This window comes from Microcaecilia unicolor, chromosome 8 (genome assembly GCF_901765095.1).
Source record: "Microcaecilia unicolor chromosome 8, aMicUni1.1, whole genome shotgun sequence".
Lineage (NCBI taxonomy): Eukaryota > Metazoa > Chordata > Amphibia > Gymnophiona > Siphonopidae > Microcaecilia > Microcaecilia unicolor.
The window spans coordinates 172,463,217-172,484,593 of record NC_044038.1 but is presented as its reverse complement, the minus strand read 5'-3'; the positions used below and the strand labels follow the sequence as shown (position 1 = coordinate 172,484,593).

General features: G+C 40.8%; 1 protein-coding gene across 3 annotated transcripts in view; it reads left to right on the top strand.

The window, feature by feature from the left end:
• The window catches only part of FNIP1 (folliculin interacting protein 1), a 148,733-nt gene that overhangs the window by 865 nt on the left and 126,491 nt on the right, over positions 1–21,377 (top strand). The window lies entirely within an intron of this gene.

Below are 21,377 nucleotides of genomic sequence, written 5' to 3'. Positions count from 1 at the left end.
CAACTTACTCCTCACCGGCCTCCCACTTAGCCATCTATCCCCCCTTCAGTCTGTTCAGAACTCTGCTGCACGTCTCATATTCCGCCAGAACCGATATACTCATATCACCCCTCTCCTCAGGTCACTTCACTGGCTTCCGATCAGATACCGCATTCAATTCAAGCTTCTCCTTCTTACCTACAAATGCATTCAGTCTGCTGCCCCTCACTACCTCTCTACCCTCATCTCCCCTTACGTTCCCGCCCGTAACCTCCGTTCACAGGATAAATCCCTCCTCTCAGTACCCTTCTCCACCACCGCCAACTCCAGGCTCCGCTCATTCTGCCTCGCCTCACCCTATGCTTGGAACAACCTTCCTGAACCCTTACGCCAAGCCCCCTCCCTGCCCATCTTCAAGTCTTTGCTTAAAGCCCACCTCTTCAATGCTGCGTTCGGCACCTAACCCTTACCGTTCAGTGAATCCAGACTGCCCCAATTTGACTGCCCCGATCGGACCGACCGTTCACTTGTCTATTAGATCGTAAGCTCTTTGAGCAGGGACTGTCTCTCTTTGTTAAATTGTACAGCGCTGCGTAACCCTAGTAGCGCTCTAGAAATGTTAAGTAGTAGTAGTAGTGCCTGAGCACCCACAAGAAATATGCATTGGGTGCACAGCTGCCAGATAGCTTTCTTTTCTCTTTGGCATCACTCCCTTCCCTGATAGGAGCTGGGGATCCTTGGAAGGCCGGGCATGGGCGCCCCTCAGCAAATGCTCTGAGGATTACTTCTCCTTTCCCCCATCCTCTCTCCCATCCTCCAAGTTGCAGCGAGGAAGGGGAGTGGGAGAAGTGGTCAACTGACAGAAATGAACCCCTAAAATCATAAAATCTGCTCTCCATCTCTCTTGCTATTTTCAGTTATTGCAATCTGAAAGATATATCAGCAACCGATGTAATTTACACTTGAACATCTCTGTATTTGGCAAAATAATGCAGTCTTTCCAAAGGTTGTGGTTCTTTGGGCTATGTGCCAGTAGGAGTTGATGCGAGTTGGGCCTTTACAGTTTACAGTTGGTAAAGCTTGAGCAAGGTGGGTTTATTTTGAAGGTATTCCTTTTAACTGAAAACAAAGTATTTGCAATAACAGTATATAGTTACTTTATGTGCTAAGGTTTGCAATTACGAGCTCTTGTACTAGAGAAGTTGATCTAGCTTCTATAAGTATGAAGCATACTGTTCAATTCATTACACTATTTCTTTTGGTACTGAGAGGGCCAATGGCAATGAGTGTGTAATGCTTTGCACAGGGATAGCATGGCCTCAATTTTGTGAGTGCTTAAATGCAAAAAGGGGTTTTGCACAGAAGCTAATCCTACACAGTGCCTTTAGATATCAATGCACTGTACATTTAAAACGATAATAATGAGGCTATTCTGTGCAAATACAGAGAAGTGCTCAACCTTTCAATCATTTTCACCCAACAATTTTAGAGGGATAGCTCATTCGTCTGTGGTAGTTTGTGATAATTTAATGCCTGCTTCTTTTGGCTTCCCTGAAGAACATGGGTTAAAAATGAGTGGAAGGTGTGTTGGAAGAGCTGGACTGTTGAGGGTGCACAATTCTGTTCTAAGGGCAGCTAAAGAGGCATGCAGGTCTGAGCAGAAAAAACTATTGGCATACATCTGCACATGTGCTGGAATATTATTCTGTGCATAAATATCGGTATTACAAACATTTTTATGTACAGATTAGCCTTCCAGCCATGCCCAGGTCTGTTCTGTATTTCTTCTTTTTGTGCAGAACTCTAGTTACTTTTAGCACAGAGCCATGTGCATCTGGTGTACGTTCTCAGGTTAGCGTAAGTTGCAAGATGTCTGCATACAGTTTGGTTACTGCATTGATGAGAGTAACTATTTGTCATTGCACCTGAGTGTACTACAGGCCCAGGTTTACTTGTCTTTTTCCTGTAGTCACTGGTAAATTGATTGTGTACACTTTCCTTATTTTAAACTGACAAATGTTGTCTCCTTTCCCTGTAATGTAATATTGCAGAGTGCTAATGGTGGTACCTTCTCTAGGTGATTGTTTTGGTTATTGTAATGTTTATTTTCAGTGAAGATAGTACAAATACCTTATCTGATGATCTGAATATGTCCAAAGTCAGAAGGATGCCTGACTGCATAAGTCAAGGAATGGCCAGCAGGAAAAAGGTTATAGTACTTCATTATAAGACTTTAATGAGACCTTATTTGGAGTACTGTATGCAGTTCTAGAGATTGCACATTCAAAAAGATATAAACATAGAATCTGTCTAGAGCAGAGCAGGGGTTCTCAACCCAGTCATCAGGACATACCTAGCTAGTCAGGATTTCAGGATGCCCACAATGAATATGCATATGATAGGTTTGTATACAGTGGAGGTAGTGCATGTTCGTTGTGGGTATCCTGAAAACCCGACAAGGTTGAGCACCCCAGGTTTAGAAGGAGGCTACTAAGATGGTCAGTGGTCTTTATCATAGGGGATATGAGGACAAACTTAGATGTCTCTATCAGTCTTTCCTTTCTTGTCTTTCTTCCAGAGTATATATAGAAATAGTTTAAATACTTCCATTGCATAAATGTGCAGGACTGGAGCCTCTCAATTGTAAGGAAGGTGAAAAGGGGTAGACTTGGGAGTAATCTAAAATATTTCTCTATGGAGAGGGTGGAGATGGCAAGCACAGTGGATCTTTATGGGAGGGGAAGGGATTGTAGAACTTTAGTCAGGATGGTTGGGCATGCTGGATAGGCCCTGTGGTCTCTTATTTCTGTTATTTTCTGTTGCTATATAAATACACTTTAGATTCTGGGCCCATTTCAATTGGAAAAATCTTGTGTAACTGACTGGACCTCACCTTGAGCTTGAATTTGGGAAATAATAATTTAAATCTAAAACCTAGCATTTAGGAGGCAATATTCAAAACTTGGATTTCAGGTAAATGTGTGCTTAACTGCATGAAAGCAGTTTGTAAATTTCTCCCTCTCTTCCCTATGTAAAAATATGCCTGATGACTGGTTTGAGAACCACTGCTCTGGACTGATTGCCTGTTTATATCTTTTTGAAGGAGCAGTCTCCAGAACTGTACCTAGATAAAATAGTAGGCGTAGTTGGGTTGGAGAAGGGAAGTACACACAATGATTGTATTTTTAAATCACCCTGTGTACTTTCAGGCATGTCGTTTGCACCTGCTTCAGTGCAGGTACAAAGTACATGAGTACAGAAGTATCCGTGATGTGTGCAGCACCCTAATTTTCAAAGGGAAATGCCATGGGGAATTCCTTTTTTAAACAGATTGCAGGTCCCACAGGCAGTATGAAAATTGCCACTCTGTGTTCATCACGGAGTAACATTTCTTCAGCTACAGAAATACTATAAAATGTTGTAGCAGTTACTATACCTTTGCCAGGTGTAGGGACTCTTAGTAAATAGCCCTTGCTTCTTGACACTCTAGTCAAGACAGACTAACCAAATGCATAGAGTAAACAAATAAGAGGCTTACTGTTTAAAAATAAAAGGAAATTGATTAGGGAAAATTTGGGGAAACAATTCTTATTCTACTGATACTTTTTATTGTGCAATTTGTTTCTAAGGAGTGTTATGGTGTTTCACAACTGTGAAGCTTAGCCACACATATATGTGGAGGAGTGACCTAGTGGTTAGAGCACCGGTCTTGCAATCCAGAGGTGCCGGTTCAAATCCCGCTGCTGCTCCTTGTGATCTGGGCAAGTCACTTAACCCTCCATTGCCTCAGGTACAAACTTAGATTGTGAGCCCACCTGGGACAGAGAAATATCCAGTGTACCCGAATGTAACTCACCTTGAGCTACTACTGTGAGCAAAATCTAAATAAATGTTGTTCCTTTAAATCAAAACAGAAGGCTTTACTACTACTACTTACTACTACTTATCATTTCTAAAGCGCTACTAGATGTACGCAGTGCTGTACACTTGAACATGAAGAGACAGTCTCTGCTTGTCAGAACTTACAATCTAATTAGGACAGACAGGACAAACAAGAGATAAGGGAATATTAAAGTGAGGATGATAAAATAAGGGTTCTGAACAAGTGAATAAGGGTTAGGAGTTAAAAGCAGCATCAAAAAGGTGGGCTTTTAGCTTAGATTTGAAGACAGCCAGAGATGGAGCTTGACGTACCGGCTTAGGAAGTCTGTTCCAGGCATGTGGTGCAGCAAGATAAAAGGAACGGAGTCTGGAGTTAGCGGTGGAGGAGAAGGGTGCAGATAAGCGAGATTTACCCAGTGAACGGGGTTCCCGGGGAGGAATGTAGGGAGAGATGAGAGTGGAGAGGTACTGAAGAGCTGCAGAGTGAATGCACTTATAGGTCAATAAGAGGAGTTTGAACTGTATGTGGAAACGAATAGGAAACCAGTGAAGTGACTTGAGGAGAGGGCTAATATGAGCATAACAACACTGGCAGAATATTAGTCGTGCAGCAGAATTTTGAACAGATTGAAGAGGAGAGAGATGGCTAAGTGGGAGACCTGTGAGAAGCAAGTTGCAATAGTGTAAGCGAGAGGTGATAAGAGTGTGGTGAAGGTTCTGGTAGTGTGCTCAGAAAGGAAAGGGCGAATTTTGGTGATGATATAGAGAAAGAAACGACAGGTTTTAGCAGTCTGCTGAATATGATCAGAGAAGGAGAGTGAGGAGTCGAAGATGACCCCAAGGTTACGAGCTGATGAGACAGGAAGGATGAGAGTTTTATCCACAGAAATAGAGAATGGCTTTAAAAGATTGGCATTAAGATAGTTAAGCCATTTAAATATGAAAGGATGATCAGTAGGATTTGCCATCCTGTGCTTGCCATCTGTAGATATAGCAGCAAGCATCCTCTGTTTCTTTCCTTTCCTTATTGCTTAGGACACTGGCATTCACGGCCAGTCCTCAAGGGCTGCAAATGAATCAGGTTTTCAGGATCCTTCTCATGCATATTCATTGTGGATATCCTGAAAACTTGACCAGTTTGTGGTTTTCGAGGACTGGTACCGAATACCATTGGCTTAGGACAGGGTAGGTAATTCCGGTTCTCAAGGAACCTCAGGCAGGTCAGATTTTCAGGATATCCATAATATGCAGGAGCTTTGCATGCACTGCCTCCTTGGTATGCAATTCTATCTCGTTTATGTTCATTGTTGATATCCTAAAAACCTGACCCGCCTGGGGCTCTCAAGAGCTAGAGTTGCCTGCCCTTGGCTTAGCATATGATTTCATACAGGGAGATTCATGGTTCCTATTATTGGATGGCCCATACATCTTGTTACAGGTTATAATTTCAAACAGACCAGGAACTTCTGGCTGCTCTTGTAGCTCAACAGTGATTAGAAAATTAGGTCAGTTATATTTAATCTTTTCTTTAAGCCACACCGGAATATGAACATGAGAAAAACTCTATTGCCACTCTGCTGAGTATATATAACATCCAAGTTTCTCCAACAATAGTATATTTATTTATTTATGGTTCATTTGTATCCCACATTTTCCCACTCATACAGGCACAATGTGGCTTACAGAAAGTTAAGAAAATTCACAATGTACAAAAAATATTGCAAAGAGTACAAAGAATAGACATGGGGAACAATAGCTAACAATGGGAAACTAAGCAGGGTGAGGATCATGAAGGGTGCATCAATCAGCAGAGTAAGAAGGGGAGTAAGTTTTAGCAAAAAAGTAAGTCTTCAGCAACTTCTTGAAGAGGATGTGGGCCGCTTGCATTTTGAGGTGCTGCGGTAGAGCATTCCAGTATTTAGGGCACCAGTAGCGGAAAGAAGAGGTGAAAATCTTCTTATACTTGACACCCTTACAGTTTGGGAGGAGATAAGACCATGCTGCAGGATTGGCATTCCTGGGTGGAAGGTCGATCAAGGGGAACATATAGTCCGGAGCAAGCCCATAGATGATTTTATATTCGAATGAGACACTTAAACTTGATTTTTGGGGAAGACCTTTGAAACAATTTCATACCAGCCCTCCATCTCTGGCTGTCTTCAAATCTAGGCTAAAGCCCACCTTTTTGAGACTGCTTTTACCCCTATTCACTTGTCAGTACCCATGTCTGTTTTATCTTTCCCACCTTAAGTAAATTCCTTATCCCTTATTCATCCTGTTTGTCTGTCCTGATTAGATTGTAAGCTCTGATGAGCACAGACTGTCTCTTCATGTTCAAATCTACATCGCTGTGTATGTCTAGTAGCACTATAGAAATGATTAGTAGCCATAGTTTTTGACTTGGGAAAAAATTGTAATCTATTTCAGGTTGCAATTGAAGATATAAATAAAGTTGTGGGCTTTCACTGGGGATGAAGTCCCAGCACTGTATAGATAATTCATAGCTTAAAGGGGAATGTCCATTTTCACAAGCATTGACAAAAAAATGGCATAAATCACTTTGGGGCCCTTTTACTAAGGTGCACCGAAAAATGGCCTGTGCTGGTGTAGACGTATGTATTGGACACGCGCAGGTCCATTTTTCAGCTCACCTGCAAAAAAGGCCTTTTTTCCCCCGAAAATGGAAATGCGGCAAAATAAAAATCAGCGCGCGTTCATTTTAGCCTGAGAACTTACTGCCACCCATTGGCTTAGCGGTAGGATCTCGCATGTTAACCATGCAGTAATCGTCGGCACGCGACACTGCCAATTACTGCCCGGTTAGTTCCACGCGGTAGAAAATAGATTATTTTCTGCCATGCATTTTGGACGTGCATCAAAATCAGAATTACTGCCCAGGGCATGTGGTAGCCCGGCAGTAGTTCTAATTTGATGTGCATTGTACAAGCTTAGGCGCCTACATGCCTTAATAAAAAGGGCCCCTTTATTTTCCATTTCATTAGGATCCCATTTAGAAGTTTGTGATCTCCGTCTCCATGCATAATACGCATGATCAGCATTTGTTCATCAGAAAGGTTTAATACAGTGATTGTCAATTTTTTTTTTTTTTTTTGTGGCTGTGATCCCATGATCCTTTTATAAGAGGAGATATTGATGTTTAGTTTTAGAAGGCTCATTCTGCCTGCAGTTAAGGTGGTGTTACGATGCTGCCTGAACCCAAGCAAAACAAAGATTCTTTGGGTATCTAACACAAGTGGACAAATACCTGACTTCAAAATACCTTTTGGGCAGTATGAACGCCATCTAAAATAACAGGTCAGGAATTTTTGGATACTCAATCTGATCCTGTAAATTCAAACAGTCTTTTAAAATTGACTTATCACCTGCAGCCATTATGAAATCTCTCTTCATATATTGAAAAGACATGTCTGACCACAGTGGTCCATGCCACGATAACATCATGACTAGATTACTGTAATGCCCTGTACAATGCTAAAACCGTGGGACAACCTCAGTGTAGTATTAACCCAACTGGTGCAACTTTTGAGCTATTTGATACCTGCAAACTGAGGTACTTCACCTTGGAAGGTCCTGTTTTTAGTGGCGGTGACCTCAGTGTGCCGAGTGAGCTCCAGGCTCTGGTAGCTGCTCCACCTTACACCAACAAGGGGGGGTTCTGCACACTCATCCTAAGCTCCTTTCTAAGGAATTTCTATCTTAAGGTCTATTGTCCTGCCAATATTTTTTCCCAGTCCTCTCATCCACAAAGGTGAAAGTGCACTGCATATATTGGATTGCAAGAAAGTCTGTCTTCTATTTGGAACAGACTAGTCTCGCCCAAAGTTTTGCTTCTTTTGACCCATATAGGATAAGGGGCTGCCATCAACAAACATATGCTGCCTAATTTATCTTCACACATTCACAGCCCACTAGATAAGGATTCCTGATGTGGTAGGTTTGGCTGGCCAGTCAGTCCTAGAAAATCTCTTTGGTTGTTAGAATCTAGCTCCATTCGCCTTAGGCTCATTTCTTTTCTGTTCCAGGCTACCTTCCAAAAAAAAAAAAGAGAATACAAAGATGGCTAATTGCCACCAAAAACATGTTAGAGTCTGCCTGTTGCAGTGCCTTGTTATTGTTTTCCCTTTTATCTGTTGAAGGCAGCCTATAGCTAGAGAGTTGTTGATGATACATTGAAACTCTCTGCTCACTGTGCAATGGCGGCTAAGAAAGCAAATATAATGTTAGGTATTAGTAGGAAAGGAATGGAAAACAAAAATGAGGACATTATAATGCCTTTGTATCACTTCATGGTGCGACCGCATGTCGAATACTGTGTGCAGTTCTGGTCACCGCATCTCAAAAAAGATATAGTGGAATTAGAAATGGTACAGAGAACAGTTATGAAAATGATAAAGGGGATAGGACGACTTCCCTATGAGGAATTGCTATATATGGCACCTAAAAAATCAGCGTAGAACACATTTTTGACTAGGCGTATTCTATAAGATTTAGGCGTGGTTTTACAGAATACACTTAGCTGATATCATAGTGCCTAAATCTGCATGCACCCATTTACGCCAATGAAAACCTGGCTTAAATCCTGGCACGTAGATTTACATGCACTAGCCTACACGCCTAATTTTGGAACTCCCACGAAACGCACATAACCACACCTATTTTGAACTGCATGCATTCATTTTGAATCTTGTGCTTTTTAGCAGTTAAGTCACAGTTCATTACAGAATGCGCTTAGTGAGTTGTGTGAGTAAATTATAATGATTACCAATTATTGCTGGATCACATACCAATAGTGCTGGGCAGACTTATACGGTCTGTGCCAGGGCTGGTGGTTGGGAGGAGGGGATAGTGCTGGGCAGACTCATACGGTCTGTGCCCTGAAAAAGACAGGTACAAATCAAGGTAAGGTATACATATGAGTTCATCTTGTTGGGCAGACTGGATGGACCGTGCAGGTCTTTTTCTGCCATTATCTACTATGTTATGTTACTATGTTACAATATAAAAATACAGCTTTAAGGACTTACTGAAACTGCAGCAGATCAACTGGTCTGGCTTCCATCCCCCCTTCCCCCCCCTTTGGTAACTACTGATAACAAAAGCTTGGCTGGGCAGTTACCTAAAGCCATCAGCACATCTATTACCCTCAACAAGAGGCTATTCAGAAACAAATACAGGGACTGCTTCAAAAGGTTTTAAACTTCCTCTCCCCCCTCCCACCTGAAGGGCTGATCAAAAGCCTGGCTGATCAACACAATACAAGGTTTAAAGACAACCACAGAACAGATGGACTGGAGAGGTGGACCTACACCTATTAAATACAAAAGGAAGCATAAACAGAAGGCCAGACCATTTGCTGGCTACCTGAGACAACTGGACGCCAGCACATCTGCAGAATAAAGACTTATAACATGTGATCATGTTACAACTACATTACCCAATGTACCTTAGAACAATAATGCCTTGCAAATTACCCACAAATCAATGCAACCAGGAAGCAAATGCCCACAGGAATTGCAATCATGTTTCCCTGCAAACTAACAGCATAAAAAGAGGAGCTGTTTCCCTGAAAGACAGACTCTCTTCTCTTCTGCTTCTCTTCTCTTCCATCACTGACTGCAGAATTCCTGGGCTCCTCTTACCTCATGCTGCTCATCAATCAGCTGGACAACAACAAGGACTTGTAAGTTAGCTTTGATTTAGACCTGTTACTTTGTTTTTAAAGTAGAAATTCTCCCGTACCAAGGTCCTTTTATAAGGCTACCTCTCATTTGCAACATTATTTACACACCAAGGAATTGTATTCTACTCAAGCTGAATAAGTAGACTGAGGTGGTTCTTCATGACCAGAGGCAAGGAGGAAGTAGCATGCATACATGCAGAAGTGACTCAAAGTTTTTAGTATTTGTTAAGCTGAAGAAACTTTCTCTTGTGGGCTTCGTTGGTGATGACACCCATGCTTTGATGACTTGTATCCTGCAGTCCATGGGAAATACTTAATACAGGTAACTAACTTGGTTGGTTTGTTAAGGTGTAGATTGTTTGTTGTTGTTGTTCATTTAAACATTAGTTGTACATTCTTGCACAGTCGTTTATCCGTTCATAGTTGAAAGATGGTATTTAGGAACCCCTGGGCTCTGGAGTTAAGAACATAACAATAGTCATACTGGTTCAGACCAATGGTCCATCCAGCCCAGTATCCTGTTTCCAACAGTGGCCAATCCAGGTCAGTATCTGGCAGAAACCCAAAAAGTAGCAACATTCCATGCTACCAGGCCCAGGGTAAGCAGTGACTTCCGCACATTTATCTCAATAGCAGACTATGGACTTTTAGTAACTTGTCCAAACCTTTTTTAAACCCAGATACACTAACTGCTCTTACCACATCCTCTTCCTTGTTCCAGAGCTTAACTATTGATTCAGTGAAAAGATATTTCCTATTTGATTTAAAAAGTATTTCCATGTGTCTTCATTGAGTGTCCCCTAGTCTTTGTACTTTTTGAAAGTGTGAAAAATCAATTCACATTTACCCATTGTAGACCTCAATCATATCTTCCCTTAGCCATCTCTCTTCTAAGCTGAAGAACCCTAACCTCTTTAGCCTTTCCTCATGTAAGAGGAGTTCCGTTTCCTTTATCATTTTGGTCGCTCTTCTTTCAACCGTTTCCTATTCTGCTGTATCTTTTTTTGAGATATGGTGACCAGAATTCAACGCAATACTCAAAGTGAGGTTGCAACCATGGAGCGATACTTTATTTACCATTCCTTTCCTAATAATTCTTAGCATCCTGTTTGCTCTTTGGGCTGCCACTGCACACTGGGCAGATGATTGTAGTGTATTGTTCTGCTGGATGTTTACCAGGAGTTTGGTTAATTTGCAGGAATTAAACATACTTGTGTCTTGTTTTCAGCTATGTTTCTTGCAACAGGCTGTCATTTGCACATGGGTCTTTAAAAATAGAGATGGCGCTGCATACCTAAGAACTGAGAATACTTTAAAGGGGCATACATCCATGGTCTCAAGTTGAAAAAGAACAGTTCAGTCTCCAATTTGGCCAGTTAAGTGAAGATGCTTTATGAATCAATAAATCATCTTTGATAATCAAGGCCAGCTCAAGAGACTGTGGCACCCTGGGCTAAGTTTTAGTTGAGCGCTCCTGGCACCCCCCTAGTCTACCTTTTAAATGTGGTTGTCATCCCCTTCTAAGCACCAGCAGCATTTCACCTAATGCTACCTGCACCAGTTCTGGCATCTTCCCTGTGCTGCACCCCGCCCCACTTTGACATAACTTCCTGTTTCCACAGGGGCACGGCAGAGGGAAGATGCCGGAGCTGGTGTGCGTCGTGTTAGGGAAAACTCTGCTGGTGCTTGGGAGGAGACAACAACCATATTTAAATGTAGACTGGGGGGAGGGGAGGGAGGTTGCTAGACCCGGGGATGGAGATCTTAGCCATTGCAGGGGAGCAAGTGAGGTAAGCTTTTGGCATCCTGAGCCAGTGCCTCACCTGGTCCATGCCTTGAACTGGCCTTGTGGATAATCCAAGAATAGACAGGAAAGTAGAGCTTTGATTACAGATTGTTAACAAGGTACACAAGGTGCCAATGGCACCTAGGACAAATGGTGGTAGTCATGATCTGTGTTGCACTCTTGACATCTGGCAGCATTGCAGACTGAAGGGGGAAGCAGTCCTGCACTATGCAACTGAAAGGGAATGAGTTGAGCAGTCTGTGTGACTCTGGAAAGCACAGTTACATGGCTGCCGCTGCAGAGCTACAAGCAGTGTGTGAAAGAGAAGTAGTGTTGTGGTTGGCCAGGATAGGGGGAGAGCATGCTTTTGAGGGGAGGGCAGTAAAGAAGGGTGCTGGAGTTGGACTGGAGAGAGAGTATCCTGCAATTAGAAAATTCCTCTGAAGTTTCAGTATGTATTGGCTATAAACACATTTTAAGAGCCCAGATTATACCTTTAAATTGCTTAGGAAATACTGTCTTAGTTGAAAAATATACTCTGTCCTTTTCTAACGATTAGCACATGTTATCCACAGCAAGGCCCTAGGAATAAAATGGGTCATGTGGTAGATAAAGTGCTAATCATTAGTACAAGACCCCTGCAGAGAGACTAAGTGAAAAGGGGGGTAAATTTCAAATTCATGGAAACAGTATGCATCATAAATGGCCAGAAATGTAGGTAGTTGAAATGGCAGTGTTAGACAAGCATAAGCCCTATGATTACATGGGCTGAAAAAAAATCTAACTTATTATAATGTTATGCTTAATAAAGTGATAATGAATTGGGTCTTAAATTTGAGTGTAGGAGATAAATGTCATGCCAGTGGTGTATGGGAGATTCTTCTCAGTCTTATGTTTTAGCTTTTACATTCAAGCTCTAGCACCTCATCATGGGCAAGATATGTTCAAAATTTGACTTTTATATACATTAGAAAGCTATAATCCTTTTCTTCCTAAAAAGGAGAAAATTGGTGAACAAGAATGACTTATTTTTTCAAAACAAATAACATTAGTTTATTTCAGTGGACGGAAGCCAGGAGAGTTTTTAAACATTCACTAACATACCTTAATTCTTGTCCCCTTTTGTCTTTTCAACTACATTTTCTTCTATGGTATCTTTGCCTCCTGACTACTTTCCCAGCTTGCCAGATACTGTTGCCTGGTCTTCCTCTTTCTGTAATTTCTGGTAGTTTAAGAACACTAACTTTCTTTTGCCCTACATTTTTTTTTTTTTGCAGCTGCTACCTTTTTTTTGAAAACTATAGTGACCTCTTTCCTCTTACCTTTATTCACTTTCCTAACAAATAATTAGTGAGAGGCATAACCAGAAGAAAGGAGATGTTAAGAAGGACTTTTCGTCATAGAAATGTTGTTGAATGTCAGGGAAGGTGGAATTTTAGGGGTCCATTTACAAAGACGAGCTAGAGTTTTTAGTGCGTGCTAAAAATAAGAGTGCACTAAACGCTAGAGACACCTATATATTCCTATGGGCGTCTCTAGCGTTCAGCACACACTAATTAACGTACACTAAAAACACTAACGTACCTTTGTAAAAGACCCCCTTAGTGTTCTCATTCTTTTTTCCTTATTTTCTTGCCATTTAATCTGTAAGTGTAGGCCAGTTTGGACTTTTTTTTATTTTTTTTTTTTTACTGGTTTAAATGATTTGAAAATAGTGGAAACTGCTTTAGTAAATGCTATTTCAGAGGGCTTCAAGTGCTATGAGTAGCATTGGTGGACTTTGTTTCACATCATACTACTAAGAGACTACCAACATAATACACTATGAGGCATATTTTCAAAGCACAGACTTACAAAGTTCCATGGTAACCTATGGAACTTTGTAAGTCTAAGTGCTTTGAAAATGAGCCCATATTTCATTTTTATTTTTTTATTTATTTAAAAATTTATAACCCACACATCTACAACCCTGAGTGGAGAACAATATACATTCATAATAGTAATAGACATTTCTCAAAACATTTCAGAAAGAACGAAGGCAAATATGTTCTAAAGATATTTGCTACCTGCTTGTTTCAGTTTTGAGGGTGGTGGAGAATTTTTGGGAGAGCGTGACCTGGATCTAATTCCAGGCCCTTCCTAGATAGGGAGGAATTTACAGACATCTAATGTCATTTTATTTCTCATGTAATGTAATGGCGATATTCCCTAGCTCTTACTAGTTAGAGGAACATCTTTTAAACATAGAGAATTCTGAGTTGGATCCTTATAGCCTGAATGGTATTATATGGAGAATTCCAGCAGAGATTCTTGGTTTACATGTTAACACATTGTGGAAATTTGCATTGTTTGCAGAATGTATGCTATAAATAGTGGAATGCATGTGTGATCAGAACAACAACTCTTAAATAGATACTGTGTAAAAAAGTGGATTAGTTACTTGTACAGGTAACTTGTCTTATCCCCTAACTTTGTGTATGGATTACTTATTTTGCATTAAAAAAAGGGTGTAAATGAGTTATGTAAAGTTATAATCCTGAATTATACAAGACTTCTCCCATCTGCCTACTGTACTTGTAGAAAGTCTGCAGGAACACATGATGTTCATAAAGTGACTTTGACCTTGTGCAAAACTGGCAGAAAGCAGTTGAGGCATAGTCTGTAAGGCTGTCACTCTAGAAAAGGAATGTGTCAGCCGAGGTGATGTACAGCCGCTTCTGTCCTGGGTTTTGTCAGTTAAACTGGAAATCATGTGCAGCTTGGGATTTATTTTGTACAGAATTAGGTTACCATAATTCTTGAGTGACATTAAACAATGTCAAAGCCCAGGGTTGTGCATGCTTTGATTCATGATAGAAAATAACTTGAAAGAAATGTTTAGTGTGTACGCAAGTCACTGTAATTACCTAGCAGAAGTGATTCAGACATCAGGGTTTCCATAAGAAGGGGCAGTCCCTTGGTTTTGTTAGTCATTTGTTCCTAAATATAGAACCAGAAAGAGTGCTTAGTTCAGTGAATAAAATTCACTGTATCAGCTTGAAACAGTGTGTGCTTTTTCACAAGCTTTTTCTTTTTACTTCCGAAATAGCAGGTGTCAAATTGTTTTTATTTTAGAACAGCAGTACAAGTGCTTCCCCCTTCTCTCCCCCAAGTAACTGTTTATCATTAAAACACGAAGAAACCATTGATTTCCCTGCTCCCCACCCCTAAGGTTGATGTCGTCATATGAAGGTTTTGATAGTAACTTCCTGATGACAGGAGGAGCTCAGTGAAGATCCACATCATACTGAAACACACAGACTTTAGAACAGAGCTTCTCAAACTGTGGAATGTGACCCCAAATGGGTTCATGACCTGGGTGGGCCCTCCGTAGAGACATCATCAGTCCATGCCTCCAGAGGGTCTCACTCTTTCTGTGGCTGCACAAATGGGGTCACAGCAACAAGGTTTTAATAAGCAATGCTCTAGAATGAGGCTGAAGTATCTACCTACCTTTTTCAGGCCAAAGTGTAAAAAAAATGCTGTAAAATACATTCCTAGCAAGACAGCGCAGAAATCTAGAAATAAAATCAATAGTTAAGAAGGCAGTCAAAAAAAAATTAAGTGCAATTTTTAGTTTAGAAATTTTTCTAATACTGCTTTAAAATCTGATCTAAGAGGTAATGAAAGTTTACCAAAATCTTGAAAATGCCTCACAAAGCAGTGTGTTCTGATTTATACATAGAAATAATAGAAGCATGAAGGTAGATAAAGGCCATATGGCCTTTCCAGTTTGCCCATACACACCATCTACTATCCTTTTCTCTCCCTTAGAGATCCTATGTACTTATCTGAAGCTTTCTTGAATTCAGAAACAGTTATCTCCACTACCTCCATGGGGGGGGGGGGGGGGGGGGGGGTGCATTCCAAGAATTTACCACCTTTCTATGAAGTACAGCTTCCTCAGGTTACTCCTGAGTCTTTCCTCTTTTACCTTTTTTCCTGTGCATCCTCATTCCAGAACTTCTGTTCAGCTGAAAGACACCTCCTGTGTGTTTATGCCACAAAGGCATTTAAATGTCTCTATCATATCTGCTCTCTCCCAAAATGTACATATTGAGCTAGTCTGTCCCTATACACTTTATGATGAAGATCACGGACCATTTTAGTAGTTGCCCTCTGGACCAACAAATCCTGTTTATATCTTTTTGAAGGTGTGGTCTCCAGAATTGTACACTACTCTAAAATGAGGTCTCACCAGAGACTTACACAGAGGCATCATCACCTCCTCTTTTCTGCTGGCCATTCCTCTGCCTGTGCACCCAAGCATCCTCCTGGCTTTCACTGTTGCCTTTTCTACCTGTTTGGCCACCTCAAGATCATCACAGTCACACCCAAATCCCACTCCTCTTTTGTGCACAGAAGTATTTCACTCCCTAAATGTACTGCTCCTTCAGGTTTTTGTAGCCCAAATACTTAACCCTGCATTATTTGAGTCAAATCTTAGCTGCCAAATTCTGGACCATTCTTCAAGCTTTCCTAGGATTCTTCTGTTATCCACATCATCAGGGGTGTTTACCCTAATGCATATTTTGGTATCTACAAAGAAATAAACCTTACCAGTCTTTGTCAATATCACTTAGAAAAATGTTACAAAGAATTGGACCCAGAACCGAACCTTGTGGTACACCACTGGTAAAATGCCTGCCCTCAGATTGAATGTTCACTTTTTTTTCATGAAGCATGTGCACTGTAGACTGAATATTGCTGAATTCCTTTGAATCCCCAGTGGACACAATGAAATATCCTGAATGTTAAACTGTAGGCTTACTTTATTGTAGAGCATTGCAGCAAAAAGTTTGCATTCAATAGGTAAGTTGCACTTTTTCCCCTTTTGACTCTCACTTCATCTAGTAATTTTAATCTTGGGGTTTTTATTTAGCCAATATATTGTGATTTTGGAATGTGCTATATAGCACAAGGTATTCTCTGTTGCTATCGAACTGTAGTGCCAATGGGTTATTGGTGACTTTTTGTCCCTAGTCGTGACTGCTAATATTGTGTGTTAACTTAGCTTTATGTCAGAATCCAATACACATACTTAAAGACTTGCTGCATTAAAATCAGCTTTTTATATAGTTGAGTTGAATTCTTGAATATACATTTGTATCTTGAATAGTGTGATAGGAATCTTGTATGCTGCTTCTATTTCAGTTTGTCAGAGCGTGCGATTTCCACTATTTTTTTGAGCCCTTTATTATGCAGGTTGAAATCTGGATGAAAGACAGCAGATAATGTAATTGAGCTGTCAGATTGAATATGTAACAGATCATAAATCTATTTGGTGTGTCAATGGTTTGGATTATCATTTCTTAGAAAGCCTCTTCTGATCATGAATGCTGTTCAGGTATGGGTGATATAATTATTGACTTTTTGCAGCATATTGCAGGATGTCTTATGCCATTGATTTAGTGATACAAATAGCAGTGGTTTTGAGATTCTTAAGTAAGGTAACTAGACATTTTGTTTCTCATGGAAGAGAAATAACAGTAGTTACAGACTTCACTATATTAGGCTTACATGAAGATATTGTAATACATGTTACATAGTAAATGATGACAGATAAAAACCAGCATGGCCCATCCAGTCGGCAGAGTAAGGTTGTTAGGGTTATAACTGCCACTCTTTGCAGGTTACCCCCTTATGTTTTAGGGCTGTAAGTGCTGCTCCGTGCAGGTTATCTCCTCTCTGTAATTTAACTTAAAAAAGAAACAAAATTTCAACTTAATATAAAATTGACATTTTTGCTATGAAACTTATACCTAAGGTTATATTTTATGTATTGTTTATATCAACCCTGAAGAATATTGCTTGCAGATTTTGAATGATGATAATCTTGAAATATGAGATTTATAGAGTAACTACTCTGCTGAACACAGCCATCAGTAAGGTTGTGCTGAGCACAGAGCTGCTTCCTGCATCTCTCCTGTTTGAGAAGGGAGGAGAGGGTGGAGCTGCAGTGACCCAGGTTCTGGCTCACAGTGCTGTGCTTAGTACATCTTGCCTCTGGCACTGTTCAGCAGAGTAGTACCCCTGTAGTACTCTACAGGTGTAGAGAAACGTTATTGCAGACTTATCACCCGACGGCTCCGTCAGGGGCCCTTTTACAGAGCGGTGGTAAGCCCAGCGCTCTTCCAGGACTACTGCCAGCCCAACGCGGTTACATCAGGGCTACATCAGGGAAAGACTGTAACTTATATATACAAATCAATAAATATAAAAAAATATGAAATCATTACAAAATAAGATCTATTCTGAGTGGGAACATGCTCTTATGTATAAATAGTACATATCGTTCAATGAAATCAGTAGGAGAACCATGTGCAAACATGCTCAAAAGTATATAAAAAAGGGACTTTAAGGAGCATTTCCATTGTGGCTAAACACAAGAAAATTCATAGCAGCCACAGTGAATAGCATGCTAAAGGCATTCTATGTAATAGGTTATATCTACTATAATAAAACTTCAACGTTCTGAAGACAACATTCTGAAGTCACTCAGTCAGTCACTGAAGCGTTCATGGATTCATGGTGGTGAAGCCTCAACACTGACCATGTCTCACTGCCCCGCCCTCACATGACGGACCAATCAGAAAAAACACCCTCAACATTCTGAAACACAAAGGACCATCACAACACCGTTCCCAGGCAACACTAGGCAACGTAAGACGGACCAATCAGAGGAAACTACGTGACAATAAGGGAGGAGCATTCCCCAGCAGAATGGCTCATTATCTGTGCAGCACGGAGAGCACAGAACCACCGCTGGAACGAGAGAAGAATATTCCTGCTGTGGGTATGTGCAAAAATTTACATTTACATTTCACCAACAGAAAGACCCCCCCTCCACAAACCTCCTTGACAGACAAAACCACACACACACAATACAACAGAAACACACCCTCAAAGCCACACACCAATCCAACCCACTTTGCCAGCACAGCAAAACCCCCAAGCAAAAAACAAAATAAAACAAAAAAAAGAAACACATCAACAACCTGCACACACACTGCACCCTCACATACACACACACACACACACACACACACACACACACAAATAACTCTGTGACACATACACACACACAAAAAAAAAAAACACGGGGCCTTTTTTACTAGTATAGAAATAAAGCAAAACGTAATGAAAGTAAGATGATACTTTTTTTATTAGATTACCAATACATTTTTTGATTAGCTTTTGAAGAGTCATCTGAAGAAGGGTTACCTTTGAAAGCTAATAAAAAAATGTATTGTTAGCCCAATAAAAAAGGTATCTTGTTTTCTTTTCTCTGGTTTGATTTATTTCTATTCATTACCATTAAAAGAGGACTAACATGGCCACCATATCGCTTTACAGAAAATACAACAAACCATGTCTAGAAAAACGTTTTGAGAATTCTATTCATGGTACATTTCAATACAGTTTTTTTTTTTTTACAAAAACATCTTTTTATGTTGCAGTGCCTTTATCTTTCAGGAAGGAATTTTGTATGATTTGTTACATTTTATGGTATGCCTGCAGTTCTAATTTAGCCTATTTTATAGAGATTTTAAGCCCAATGAAGAAAGGATTAAAGTGGTAAGTGAATTACTAAAGGAACTGGCATGAAACTTAAGTAAGAAGTGTGGATTTTCATTTGTAGTCATTTACTTCCCTTCTGTGCTTTGCTCATACTGAAACTGGCAGAACAGGCCTTGCCATCCCTTTTGAAGTTAGGACTTGCATCCTTATTTGCTTGTGTCCAATTGGTGTCTCATGACTAAATGAATCAACACATAACTAGCTAGTCACATGAGGCAGAAAAGCTGTTCAGTTGCTGATCACTGGACCTTTCTGGAATATAATGCAACTTATCAAAGCCCAGCCCTCTGTTTCAGAGAAAACCGAGTTAAATAGGACACATTTTTGACTTGTAAAAAAGGATTTCCAAGCAAGGTGGAATAATTTGGAAAGGATAGAAAGGTGTTCTTGTCAGTTGTGACTGGAAATGAATTTGCATTTCTTCTTGGTAGTATCAGATTATTATTTTATGCTGCACAAGTGATATGCAGTTATTTTAGCAAAGATATTAGAAACAGAGAAACATGACAGTAGATAAGGCCCAAAAGGCCCAACCAGTCTGCCCTTCTTCAGCAACCACATCCTCCTTTTCCTAAGGGATCCCACGTGCCTGTCCCACGCTTTTTAAAATTCTGATGCAATCCTCGTCTCCATGACCTCCACCGAGAGGCCATTCCACGCTTCCACCACCCTTTCCGTGAAAGAGTATTTCCTTAGATTCTTCCTAAACCTATTTCCTCTTAACTTCATCCTATGCCCTCTCATCCCAGAGTTTCCCTTCATTTGAAAAAGGCTCACCTCCTGTACATTATCACCACTGAGAAATGTCTCTATCATATCCCCTCTCTTCCAGTGTATACATGTTGAGATTTATAAGCCTGTCCCTATATGTTTTATGGCATAGACCTGTTACCAGTTTTGTAGCTTCCCTCTGGACCAACTCCATCCTTTTTATATATTTTCATAGGTGTGGTCTCCAGAATTGCACGCAGTTCTCCAAATGGGGTCTCACCAGAGACTTATACAAGGGCACTATCACCTCTTTTTTTCCTGCTGGTCATCCCTCTCCTTATGCACCCAAGCATCCTTCTGGCTTTGACCGTCACCTTTTCTACCTGTTTGGCCACCTTAAGGTCATCATACACAATCATCTCCAAGTTCTACTCTTCTTTCGTACCAAAAGCACTTCACCCCCTATACTGTACCGTTCCCTTGGATTCTTGTAACCCAAGTGCATGATCTTGCACTTCTTAGCATTAAATCTTAGTTGCCAGTTTTTGGACCATTCTTCAAGCTTCGCTAGATCCTTCCTCATGCCATCCATCACCTGCAAAGAGACAAACCTTACCAGGCAGTCTTTCTGCAATATCACTCAAAAAGAGCCGGCCCAAAGACCGACCCATATGGTACACCACTGATAACATCCTTTTCCTCAGAGCAAGCTCCATTTACCACTACCCTCTGTCTCCTCTCATTTAACCAGTTTTAGTCGGCCACTTTAGGTCCTATACTGAGTGCACTCAGTTTATTTATTAGTCCTCTGTGTGGGACCTTGTCAAAGGCTTTGCTAAAATCCAAGTACACCATATCTAGCGCCCCTCCCACATCCAACTGTTTGGTTACCCAGTTAAAGAAATCACTCAGATTTGTCGGACATGACCTGCCTCTAGTGAAACCATGCTGCCTCGGGTCCTGCAGTCCATTTAATTTGAGAAACATCATGATCCTCCACTTAAGAAGTGATTCCTTTAGTTTACTCACCACCGAGATCAGACTGACAGGTCTGTAATTCCCAACCTCATCCTTGCTTCTGCTCTTGTGCAGAGGAACCGCATCTGCCCTTCTCCAGTCCTCCGGGACCACTTCAGACTCTTAAGGAAGCAGTGAAGAGGTTAGACAGCGGAGCCACCAGAACATCTCCGAGTTCCTTGAGTACCCTTGGATGTATCCCATCAGGCCTCATTGCTTTGTCCACTTTTAGTTTAGCTAGCTTCTCACGAGCAAGTCTTCTGAGAATCGGTCCTGGTCTACCATTCCTCCATCCTCTTCAGCATATTTTTTCTGAGGTCCTACCCCCGGCCTTTCATCCGTGAGCATAGAACAGAAATAATTAAACAGTTCAGCTTTATCCTTATCGGCTTCTACATATTCCTCCCCCTAGCTTTGAGCCTTATAATGCTATTACGGCACTTCCTTCTGTCACATATCTGTCTTTTCTTCCATTTGCCTCTTCACTTTCCTGACAGCTTTTCCAAATAAAGATTTGTCACCTTTAAAATAGCAGCTTTCAGTTTTGCCCATTACTGTTCTATTTCCTTCAGCTCTTCCCATTCAACTAACTCCTCCTTGAGAAATTCCCCCATCTCTGCAAAGTTCTTTTGAAATCTTGAATAAGCCCTCTCCTCCTTTGTCTTAATATTAAACCACACC